The sequence below is a fragment of the Dermacentor andersoni genome, unplaced genomic scaffold (assembly GCF_023375885.2).
Source record: "Dermacentor andersoni unplaced genomic scaffold, qqDerAnde1_hic_scaffold ctg00000306.1, whole genome shotgun sequence".
Classification (NCBI taxonomy): domain Eukaryota; kingdom Metazoa; phylum Arthropoda; class Arachnida; order Ixodida; family Ixodidae; genus Dermacentor; species Dermacentor andersoni.
In genome coordinates, this window is record NW_027314997.1 from 70,001 (window position 1) to 82,500 (window position 12,500).

Sequence of the window (12,500 nt, forward strand, 5' to 3'; positions counted from 1 at the left end):
CACGGGCAGGGCTTCACCCCCATCGACGTGCTTCGCTTCAGTCAGCAGTAGGTTCATAGAAGGGCCTCAAACACACACACACTTTCGCATCGGCAGATCGCCGCAGCATAACCGCTGTTGATCCAACAGCCTACTTGAGACGAAAGACAAGAGCCCGGCGCGCGTACTCGCGCAGCTCTCCAAAACCACTCGGCCAGTGCCAGGGACGGCTCCCTGCGCCGGCGCCACAACAAGTCTACTTGAGGCGGAAGACGAAGCCAGCAAGGGCCTGGCCGCAAGTGCGTTCGAAACCGGGACTACAGTCCCTCGTCTGTCCGTACTTCCTCTTTCGACGTGCGGCGCCTTCCCAAAGCGCACAAGTCCGCTAACCGCAGAACGCTTCCGACGTAGCAAAGCCGCGTTTCCTTCGGTACTTCGCAGCAACGCCGCCTTTCCCTCGGCGGCGGGCGAATAGCCTGCAGACGTCGTCGCATTAAACCGCGATCTCGACACCTCGCGCGTCACGAGCAGGAGCCGACCGGCAGCCTCCGGCCCTTTCGGACTCGGTGGCATTTGCCGCGGAGGACGGGAGAGCACTTTAGGCCACGGTTCCTTCCGTACTTGGCAGCCGCACCCTCATACCGACAGTTCCATGACCGACCGAGCGCCACACCGTTCCTTTAGTACTTGGGTGGCAACAAAGTCGGGTCGTTACTCCATACTCGCCGCAGGAAGCGACCGGCAGCCGCCAGCCTTTTCAGACTCGGCAGCGTTTGCCGCGGAGGACGGGAGAGCGCTCGCACCACGGTTCCGTGTGTGTACTAAGCGGCAGCGGCATTAGCTCTCGACCGTCAGTTCCTTGACCGACCGCACGCTTCGCCGTTCCCCTCGTACTGGGCAAAGCAGCAGGTCGGGTCGTCTTACTCCCATTCCGCGCAAGAGCGCCAAAGCGGACAGAAAGCCCACCCAGTGTGCGTTACGCCGTTTCTACCCGCGGGCGCGGCCAAGCCAACCGTCCAAGGTTGCAGCCGGCGTCCACTGGGCGCAACAAATTTGGCACGGGGCGCCCCTCAAAATTCAGGCAGTCCCCGGCATGTTCGGGTATAGCCGTCCCCGCGTCCAAGCGGGGCCAGCGGCGGAAAGCGTCGGGCGCAGCGAGCTGCTTCACCCACACGGGGTAGAAACAATGGCGCTCGCCACCCTTCACAATCCGGTAATGATCCTTCCGCAGGTTCACCTACGGAAACCTTGTTACGACTTTTACTTCCTCTAAATGATCAAGTTTGGTCATCTTTCCAACAGACCGGCGCAACCGAAAGGCCGCGCCGGACATCGGTCCGAAGACCTCACTAAATCATTCAATCGGTAGTAGCGACGGGCGGTGTGTACAAAGGGCAGGGACGTAATCAACGCGAGCTTATGACTCGCGCTTACTGGGAATTCCTCGTTCAAGGGGAACAATTGCAAGCCCCTATCCCAATCACGAAAGAAGTTCCACGGGTTACCCAGTCCTTTCAGACAGGGATAAAGACACGCTGCTTCCTTCAGTGTAGCGCGCGTGCGGCCCCGGACATCTAAGGGCATCACAGACCTGTTATTGCTCTGTTTCGTGCGGCTAGGAGCCGCTTGTCCCTCTAAGAAGGTTGTAAGGTGCTGGGAACCCCGCACCTATTTAATAGGCTAGAGTCTCGTTCGTTATCGGAATTAACCAGACAAATCGCTCCACCAACTAAGAACGGCCATGCACCACCATCCACCGAATCAAGAAAGAGCTCTCAATCTGTCAATCCTCCCAGTGTCCGGGCCGGGTAAGTTTTCCCGTGTTGAGTCAAATTAAGCCGCAGGCTCCACTCCTGGTGGTGCCCTTCCGTCAATTCCTTTAAGTTTCAGCTTTGCAACCATACTTCCCCCGGAACCCAAACACTTTGGTTTCCCGGAAGCTGCCCGCCGAGTCATTTGAGTAACTCAGGCGGATCGCTGGTTGGCATCGTTTATGGTCAGAACTAGGGCGGTATCTGATCGCCTTCGAACCTCTGACTTTCGTTCTTGATCAAAGAAAACATTCTTGGCAAATGCTTTCGCAGTAGTTCGTCTTGCGACGGTCCAAGAATTTCACCTCTAGCGCCGCAATACGAATGCCCCCGTCTGTCCCTCTTAATCATTACCTCGTATTCCAAAAACCAACAGAACAGAAACGAGGTCTTGTTCTATTATTCCATGCAAGTTTATTCAGGCGACTCGCCTGCGTTGAGCACTCTAATTTTTTCAAAGTAAAAGCACCGGCCTTCTCGAGGCACACAATGAAGTGCACCAAGAAAGGACCGGCATGATGTTCAGTCCGAGCCGTCGCATCGGGTAGATGCACTACTCGTCTGGAACTGAGATCCAACTACGAGCTTTTTAACCGCAGCAGCTTTAGTATACGCTATTGGAGCTGGAATTACCGCGGCTGCTGGCACCAGACTTGCCCTCCAATTGATCCTCGTTAAAGGATTTAGAGTGTACTCATTTCAATTACGGGGCCTCAAAAGAGTCCCGTATTGTTATTTTTCGTCACTACCTCCCCGTGCCGGGAGTGGGTAATTTGCGCGCCTGCTGCCTTCCTTGGATGTGGTAGCCGTTTCTCAGGCTCCCTCTCCGGAATCGAACCCTGATTCTCCGTTACCCGTAACAACCATGGTAAGCAAGTAACCTACCATCGAAAGTTGATAAGGCAGACACTTGAAAGAAACGTCGCCGGCTCGTGGCCATGCGATCAGCACAAAGTTATCCAGAGTCACCACACAATACGGGCCGAAACCCGATCGATCTTGGTCTAATAAAAGCACCCGTCGCCCAAAGGGCTTCAGGCTCACTGCATGTATTAGCTCTAGAATTGCCACAGTTATCCAAGTAGGAAGAAACGATCTAAGGAACCATAACTGATTTAATGAGCCATTCGCGGTTTCGCCTTATTTCGGCATGTACTTAGACATGCATGGCTTAATCTTTGAGACAAGCATATGATTACTGGCAGGATCAACCAGGTAATCGTTCAACTGCGCGTCCAGCCTTTCAAGCAGGCCGGACGCCGTTTTTGCGATGCCGAGGCCACCTTCAGGCGCCCCAACACGCTTCGTTCTCGCAAAGGGTAGCACTTTGCACAGTCCGAGACGACGGCGTTCGAGCTCGCTACGGCGCCCTCCCCGCAGGGCCGGGTATCGCCACGCGGCAAGAAGCACGCAACATTCTCGATAGACCGGTTGTGTCGACTCGATCGCGGCTTGCGGTTTCTCTCGAGCCCGCAGCACTGGTGGACCGACCGACACTTGCAACGTAGCCGAGACGGCAAAGCCGCTAGGCGACGGGTCACGCCCGCGCCTTCGGCGCTTTCGTATTTGATTCGTCCGAGGACGATGCGGAACACACTTCGATATCGTGGAAAAAGCGTCGTCCGACAACCAGCCCCTAACGCATCAAGCGGATGAGGCTGCAGACGTCAGCTGTGGGATCCACGGGAGCGATACCGGGGACACGCTTGACGGGCACGAAGCCCGCCGCATATCAAACACCCAGGTCGCTTTGGGGGCGACTGCTCTCTGGGACCCCCATATAATAGCAGCGATAAGTACCCAGACCTCCATGGGGCCGTACTCGTGCCACTTTCGACGAGCGTTTGGCGAAAATCGTGCCGCCTCGTAACGCCGCGAGCAAGATTGAAAGCTTACGTCGGCAGCACAATGCCGAAGTCGTGAAAGCGCAGCGCGTCTACCGAATGCGCGAACGGCAATTTCTCGCTAATGGCCAGTACGGTTTCCTGCACAATTGCCTTTCTGTCGCCCTACGGGGCCCCCGGCCGATCGATTCGAGGCACGCTAGCACGGCCCCTTCGCCATTTCCGAGCACGAGTGCGAACAGTGCGGGCGGCGTGCTCGACGCCCCGGCTGACGTCGTTTCGGACTTTGTCTCTTCGCGTGCTCGCGGCAACGCCGCGGCCAACGACGACGTCTGCGCGGTTCTTTGCCGGTTCCCGGCGTGCTATAGTGCAGCCCTCTGCAGGGTGACACCGGCTCCGTCGTGGCCGTGCGGCGGCTTGTACGCAAAAGTTGCGTCAAAGGCGTCGCGCTCGCGCCGCCCCGGCACACGCGGTTTCGGACTTTGTCTCTTCCAGCGCTCGCGTAGTCGTGGGCACGATTGTCGACTTCGGAACGGTGCGCGGACACCGCCACGAGCACGCGCAAGACGAAAATCGCACTACGGTACAATGTCGGCCGGGGCCCTACGGCCCCTTACAGTAGCAGCGATAAGTGCCCAGACCTCCATGGGGCCGTACTCGTGCGACGCGGCGGCGTACTGCGCCGAGCCGAGCGCCAATATTTGGCTTTTGCAGGGCGGATTCGAGCTCTGGCGATTGCCGCGGTACCGCCGCTCACCGATTCAAGGCACGCTAGCGCGGCCCCTTCGCCATTTCCGAGCACGCGTGCGAACAGTGCGGGCGGCGTGCTCGACGCCCCGGCTGACGTCGTTTCGGACTTTGTCTCTTCGCGTGCTCGCGGCAACGCCGCGGCCAACGACGACGTCTGCGCGGTTCTTTGCCGGTTCCCGGCGTGCTATAGTGCAGCCCTCTGCAGGGTGACACCGGCTCCGTCGTGGCCGTGCGGCGGCTTGTACGCAAAAGTTGCGTCAAAGGCGTCGCGCTCGCGCCGCCCCGGCACACGCGGTTTCGGACTTTGTCTCTTCCAGCGCTCGCGTAGTCGTGGGCACGATTGTCGACGTCGGAACGGTGCGCGGACTACGCCACGAGCACGCGCAAGCCGAAAATCGCACTACGGTACAATGTCGGCCGGGGCCGTACGGCCCCTTACAGTAGCAGCGATAAGTGCCCAGACCTCCATGGGGCCGTACTCGTGCGACGCGGCCGCGTACTGCGCCGAGCCGAGCGCCAATATTTGGCTTTTGCAGGGCGGATTCGAGCTCTGGCGATCGCCGCGGTACCGCCGCTCACCGATTCAAGGCACGCTAGCGCGGCCCCTTCGCCATTTCCGAGCACGCGTGCGAACAGTGCGGGCGGCGTGCTCGACGCCCCGGCTGACGTCGTTTCGGACTTTGTCTCTTCGCGTGCTCGCGGCAACGCCGCGGCCAACGACGACGTCTGCGCGGTTCTTTGCCGGTTCCCGGCGTGCTATAGTGCAGCCCTCTGCAGGGTGACACCGGCTCCGTCGTGGCCGTGCGGCGGCTTGTACGCAAAAGTTGCGTCAAAGGCGTCGCGCTCGCGCCGCCCCGGCACACGCGGTTTCGGACTTTGTCTCTTCCAGCGCTCGCAACCATGTCGGGGCCGACGCCGACGACTGCGTGGTGTTTCAACGATTGCCGGCGTGACACAATGCAGCTGCGTGCGGGATGCCAGCGATTCCGTCGTGTCCGTGCGGCGGCTTGTACGCAAAAGTTGCGTCAAAGGCGTCGCGCTCGCGCCGCCCCGGCACACGCGGTTTCGGACTTTGTCTCTTCCAGCGCTCGCGTAGTCGTGGGCACGATTGTCGACGTCGGAACGGTGCGCGGACTACGCCACGAGCACGCGCAAGCCGAAAATCGCACTACGGTACAATGTCGGCCGGGGCCGTACGGCCCCTTACAGTAGCAGCGATAAGTGCCCAGACCTCCATGGGGCCGTACTCGTGCGACGCGGCGGCGTACTGCGCCGAGCCGAGCGCCAATATTTGGCTTTTGCAGGGCGGATTCGAGCTCTGGCGATCGCCGCGGTACCGCCGCTCACCGATTCAAGGCACGCTAGCGCGGCCCCTTCGCCATTTCCGAGCACGCGTGCGAACAGTGCGGGCGGCGTGCTCGACGCCCCGGCTGACGTCGTTTCGGACTTTGTCTCTTCGCGTGCTCGCGGCAACGCCGCGGCCAACGACGACGTCTGCGCGGTTCTTTGCCGGTTCCCGGCGTGCTATAGTGCAGCCCTCTGCAGGGTGACACCGGCTCCGTCGTGGCCGTGCGGCGGCTTGTACGCAAAAGTTGCGTCAAAGGCGTCGCGCTCGCGCCGCCCCGGCACACGCGGTTTCGGACTTTGTCTCTTCCAGCGCTCGCAACCATGTCGGGGCCGACGCCGACGACTGCGTGGTGTTTCAACGATTGCCGGCGTGACACAATGCAGCTGCGTGCGGGATGCCAGCGATTCCGTCGTGGCGGTGCGGCGGCTTGTACGCAAAAGTTGCGTCAAAGGCGTCGCGCTCGCACCGCCCCGGCACACGTGGTTTCGGACTTTGTCTCTTCGAGCGCTCGCAGCGATGTCGAGGCGATCGCTTACGTCTGCACGGTTTCCGGTGTGCTACAATGCAGCAGTCTGCCGCACTACACCTCTTGGTTGCCGAGGCCAGCACGGCAATTTACTGAAGCGAGCGCATTGCGCCCAGGCGGCAGCGGACTTTGTGCTTTCGGGAGTGCTCTTGCTGTAAAATTTGAACGGCTGCAGCTGCGCGAAGCAAGTGTACCTATTTTCACTCTCTCTCTGTCTGCCTTTGAGGCGACTGTAATTTCACTTTAAACGCAACTGGAGGCGGGAGCAACCTGATGAGAGTAGGTGGACTTCGGTACATGTTGTAATTTAGAAATTGCTTTCAAGCTTTGAGGACATACACCTTCGCGCCATCTGCTTTCCCCGTCTCTTTGGCACTTTATAGTATGTGCTGCATGCTCTGCATTCCAAAGAAACACGCCTGTGTCTCTCCCTCTCTCACGTTCTTCTTCTTTTTGTAGCTGCTGTTGTAGAAGATGCTATGCTCTTTAATCGCTGTAACATAGAGTGCTTGCACAAGCCAACAACTGTTGCGCGTTTTTTTTTTTTTTTTTTCTCTTCCCAAGACGTTTCTGCCATTATTCACTAACTCTCGTTCTTAGTATGCAATGGAGCGTTAGCTCGCGCCATCTACCTTTCTTTCTGTATTGCAAAGTCCGCAGGTTTTCCTAGTTCCGTACACAGATGGCGCTAATGCGTTTTGGCGCCAGGTTCGAACGACCTCGCTGTACTCGTGTTTCCCATTTGAATGTTTCAAAGGGGTTTGCGACAGGGGGTGGTTCTTGTGCAAGGCTGAGCTTTCCAGCTGCGTTTAAGCTATGCTAGCATGTGTGCGTATATATATATATATATATATATAAATACACAAACACACACACACACACACACACACACATGCATATATACATACACACACACGGTAATGGTAAAGATGATGAGGTAGCACTTTTTTTTTTTTTTTTACAATGCCTGTGTTTCAGATGGCGATCTTTCTCCCCTCTATGTTTCCGGTGGGAAGGAGTGTGCAGCGTTTTCTATATTTATTTTGTCATTCACTTCTATGTTGCTCGTCTTCGTACATGGGGCATGCTACCTAATTCTACCGGTCGATTCGACACGTTGCGATCCGTCCCGGCCTGTGCCGTATCAAAATTTTCAGTGGGCCTTGCGGTAAATAAAAAGAAATGAAGGAAATGCGCGTAGTATATTACAATTGCACACGGGCTTGAAACGAAGCCCTCAAGGAAGGTCACCTTGAGCGGTCGCATTCAGACGGAAGTAAGCATTCCCCTGGCGCGTTTTTTTCCGCTCGCCTGTTCCGTTTTCTACGAGGTTGCCTTGGTTGGTTTCGCGTTACAAGCAAGCTTGCACTCGGGTCTCGTTTCTACGCGACAGCGTTTCGTTAACAGCGAAAGACTGAGGCGTTGCGAGTTCATCCGTGAGATAGGGAGCGTTGAGTCTGTACACAGGCTGAATTTTATAATATTGCCCACGCTGTTGCTGAGGTTACCCATGTCGGCAGGGCGCCCACAAGGCAGTAGTACAATGAAGTGAAGTGAAGGACATCGCTTCTCGGCCTTTTGGCTAAGATCAAAGTGTAGTATCTGTTCTTATCAGCTTAATATCTGATACGGGTTCTATATGGACCCACGATATTAAACCTATTTTTGGAAGTTGGCGGAGTGCTTGAAGCCTGCTTCACCTCCGCCGCAGGTCGGCCCGGTATTGCACTACCTCCGGGATCGGCCCCGCTCACTTAGGTGAGACTTCATTCAATCAAAATGAAGAGCACAAGCTCAACGCGAGCAGTGACTTGACACGCACCATTCCTATACTACACGCAACGATGCCGGTTCGCGGACCACGAGAGTAATTAAACTGCCACTCCATCTGTGTGTAGCGTCGCACTTGTTGCGTCGCAAATGGGACAGCCGCTCCAGCAAATTTCTAGTTATGGGCTTCGAGAAAAATTAATGAAAGCAAAAGAAAGAACCAGAATTCCTATTTGTCCGATGTCTCTGAATGATTGTCTCCTGTAAAGAGCCACTTGGGGGGATGGGGGGTAGGATTAGCCGTGGGGTTCGCAATCAATATGAATCCCACTCAAAGCCAACACTGGATTTTGGAGTTCACTATCGCTTGGATCCGTAAACCACCGCGGCCACGCAAGCTCGCCCTGCCGCCGAAATCCGCTGCCCAAGTGGAAGAAAGATTCCCTATGAAAGAAAAATAGAGTGCCCGATTTCTGGCAACTACTGTGCAGCCTTTGTGTACACATTTTCGCAGCAGTGGGACCGAGCGCCTCGAAAACAAACTTGTCGTATGCCCAAATGTGGCGAAATATATTCAAGGGTTAAAAGGTGCCTCATCTTTCTAACCTGTATGTTACGAAGACCTGTTGCTACCTTTTCATCATGAACATCATCATCATCATCATCCTGGCTACGCCCACTGCAGGGCAAAGGCATCTGCCATGATCCTCCAAGTACCCCGGTCAGGTGCCGATTGTCGCCATGTAGTCCCTAATCTAATCTGCCCTCCTAACTTTCTGCCACCCCCTGCTACGCTTCCCTCCTCTTGGAATTCAGTCTGTAACCCTTAATGGCCACCGGTTATCTTCCCCCCAGATTGCATGCCCTGCGCATGCCCATTTGTTTTTCCTGGTTTAAACTTTGGTGTCATTAACGAGCGTTTCTTCTCGCACACCCCAATCTGCTCTATTCCGATCCCCCCGTGACGCCACACCCATCATCCTTCTTTCCAGAGCCCGTTGCGTCGCCCTCAGTTACCCTTCGGTAATCCTCAAAGCTTTTTGTTGGGGCACTCGTGGCATCTTTCTCGTTTAATGAAGTCAAATTTTTTTCAGTTTTGGGGGAAAACTCAATGAGCTAGGCGCGATTGTGTCCCTGGCGCCGCTCTCAACAAGATGGCGGCGCCCATGCTTTTTGCCTGCAGGTTCGGCCCTACGCAGAACACGCCTGCCGGGCAGTGTAGCCACGTTGAAGGGGCAAAGCGTAGTGCAGTGAAGCGCTTGCTCGGGCGAAAAACGCAAATATGAGCCAAACAGGAATTTCCATTATTGGAAATTCCAGTTCAGTTTGCGCATTGCGTTCGCCTAAGGTAAAGAACACAAATGCGAGTGCCACAGCAGTCAAGTCAAAGCTTAGGATTGCGTATCATTTTTTTTTTTTTTTTTCTTTTCGTGCCTTTTACTCCTGGCCTGCGTGGCCCTAGCGCGCATGCACACGAAAGTAATGAAATGCTGAAAACACGAAATAATGCGGTGCGGCTGTATCATATCTATTTTGTGCGCTTTGTTCTTTGTGGACTACAGCGGTGTGCGTCATGAGAAAGTTTCGGTGCCCTTCTTGGGTGACCAGTGAAGCTATATTTAAAACCACATTGATTTGTACGGTTATTGCTACAAACTGCGTGTGGGTGTTTTTCTTTTTCGCTGCCAACGATGGGTTATCGCAACCGCGATCGGTTCTGCTGCTACGCTAGACGCGTGCTTGCCAACGGTTGGCTCTATACGCGACCCGCGACGCGTGGTCGGCACATTCAAGCAGTCAATTGCAAACCGTTCCAAGAAAAAGGATGTACTCCACTTGCCACCTAGTTCGACGATTGTACTTTCTGACCCTCGAGGAAGCGCCGCCTTCCCACGTTTTCTATAATACGATAAGATTCAGAGCGACCGCGACCACTTGTCTTTGTCAATATCTCGGAAACGCTTTCTTTGTTTTCTTTTTTTTTTTTTAAATCCAGATACTCAGACGCGCCCGTGTTCACGCGCACTTGTTCTCTCCGATAAGCAGGGAAGCTCGGTTGGGGTGGTGTCGGGCCTTGCGCATGCGCTGCTGAGCTCGTCGCTTCGCCGGCCGGTCGATGCTGGCGCGGTACTGGTAATGAACTTCGACGTGCATGGTGAAACGTCACTTTGTATTGCCACTGTAGACTAGCAATGCAATGTGTTTGCGAGCGATTGGATAAATGAGAAAGCGTGCACTGTCTACAGTTCATGCCCCTCTAGAGTAGTGGAAATGTTGCTCCAAGTGTTAGGTTTGTAATTTGCGCCTACGAACATGAACTAAACAAAGAAAATGGTCTGCAGCCGCCTTCGCTTCATAAAATTCCCGTACGAAGAAATTTCCGTGCGCGAATGAGAGAGCAAAAGAGAGAAACCATGTTAAGAAGAATGGCTGCCTTTTACGTGATCTCGCGCATGAAACCAGACGATAGATTAATTTTAGCCGTTCATTTTGATTTGCCGAATGTAAACCGGAACACTTTCTCCACGCGGTCTTCAGATTTGAATGGCAATCAATCACATCCTTTCTTTTTTTTTTTTTTTTCTGTTTCTTTCTATCTGGAACCGAAAGAATTCAGAACGCCATTTCAATCTTAGATTCGATTAGATATCGCGACTGGTATGCTGAAATATCACGCCTTATCTGGTGTTAACCTTCTTGATCACGGCAATAAAAAATCGCCAGTTCCCGAACTTTAATCGCGCCGAAGATGAACCGATATGCTGGATTCTTATTGTCATGATTTTATAGAAAGCGCTGGTTCTATGGCTAGCTTTGAGGAAAAGAAAAACATCGTTCAGGAATGTATAACTCTAAACAACTAAAAAAAAAAATCTGCCGGCAATTGGTACTACAACGAGAGTACTGAGAATACTGGAAAAGATGAAATCCAATCATGCTGAACTGAACTGAGATTATTTCATCAAGACATGCCCCGAAAAACGTGGCCACTTTCAATGATAATTTCAAATGTGATTTCTTTCTTTTTTTTTTTTCTTTTTTTTTTTTTTTACGACGGATAATAATTATCTTTCCAATGGCGGATGTGAAAATTTCAGAGCACGTCATTTTCGAAATCCCAAGGCCCCGGACGCATTCTCTCTTCTTTAAGTATTTTGGTGGTGCACACGGAGGAAAATTTCGCGCACGTAATTTATAAACTAGTAGTTGATTTTCTAGAAGAACACAAAGTGCTGACAAACGGCCAACCAGGACACAATTAAATTGGTATTACGCACGGTTTCGAAGCCGCGGTAACAAAAGGGTAACAAAGGGACGTTCATTTCGTGGTGTCGATTTCACGTCTCTCACAATAAAAAAAAAAAAAATAATAATAATAAAAACTACTGCATAAAATAGGTTTTCCCAAACTGGATGGTTTCGATCAGCTTTTGAACAGCCCTTCCTTAAATTGAGTTGGCGTTGATTGAGCAGGTGCGGGCCTCTGCTGTTTTGGATTTTTGTAAATGGCATCAGTACTGGACAGTCCGTTCACTTGAGGATCAAAGGAGAAACCCCCCAAAAAAATATCATATCGTGGTGAGAGACGTGGCAGATGAGTACAATTATCGGCAGAAAAAAAAAAAGGAAAACCGCCTCGTACTCAGAAGCCGCTCCTCTCACGTGTGAAGCTTCAAACAAATTGTTTTTCTTGAGACGCTCTATAAAGTTATACACAGCTCCTTAAATGCAGCACCCGCACACAAAGCCAAACGTTCCAAGCTGGAAAGAAAGCATGAAATTCGCGGTGCCCGTTTCCTGTGAAACAACGGGCAACAATACGCCAAGTCCGCTACCACGTCAGCCGGGGCGGCCACACCCCGCCCGCGCTTAAGCCACATATGGCGACTGAAAATGCTCGCCGCTCAAGCTGCGCGCGGCAAAGTCCGCAACCACGTCAGCCGGGGCGGCCACGGAGAGCGCCGAACGCCCGCGCTTAAGCCTGAAAATGCTCGGCGCTTACGCCAGGTAGCGAGAAAAAATGCTCGGCGCTTAAGCCACGCGGGGACTAAAAACTGAAGCCACGGGATTGTTGCTGAAATTGTATGCATTCCGGTGGAGGTCTGTCGGCGCCGGCGCGCGGCAAAGTCCGCAACCACGTCAGCCGGGGCGGCCACGGAGAGCGCCGAACGCCCGCGCTTAAGGCTGAAAATGCTCGGCGCTTAAGCCAGGTAGCGCGAAAAAATGCTCGGCGCTTAAGCCAGGTAGCGAGTAAAAATGCTCGGCGCTTAAGCCACGCGGGGACTACAACTGAAGCCACGGGATTGTTGTTGCTGAAATTGTATGCAGTCCGGTAGAAGTCTGTCGCGCGCCTGCGCGCGGCAAAGTCCGCAACCACGTCAGCCGGGGCGGCGAAAAAAAAAAAAAAAAAAAAAGCAGCCCCCCTGTACCAGTGTGCGCGAGGCGGCAGTCAATACCGGCCTCGCTGTTAC

At 53.9% G+C, this 12,500-nt stretch overlaps 2 non-coding genes across 2 annotated transcripts; one reads left to right on the forward strand and one right to left on the reverse strand.

The window, feature by feature from the left end:
• Positions 1 to 1,193: 1,193 nt before the first annotated feature.
• Positions 1,194 to 3,008, reverse strand: LOC140214493 (small subunit ribosomal RNA). The gene has a single exon (XR_011891424.1). It is a non-coding gene; the product is annotated as a small subunit ribosomal RNA (ribosomal RNA).
• A 4,812-nt stretch (positions 3,009 to 7,820) lies between these two features.
• LOC140214488 (U2 spliceosomal RNA) lies at positions 7,821 to 8,012 on the forward strand. The gene has a single exon (XR_011891419.1). It is a non-coding gene; the product is annotated as a U2 spliceosomal RNA (small nuclear RNA).
• The last annotated feature ends 4,488 nt before the right edge of the window (positions 8,013 to 12,500 follow it).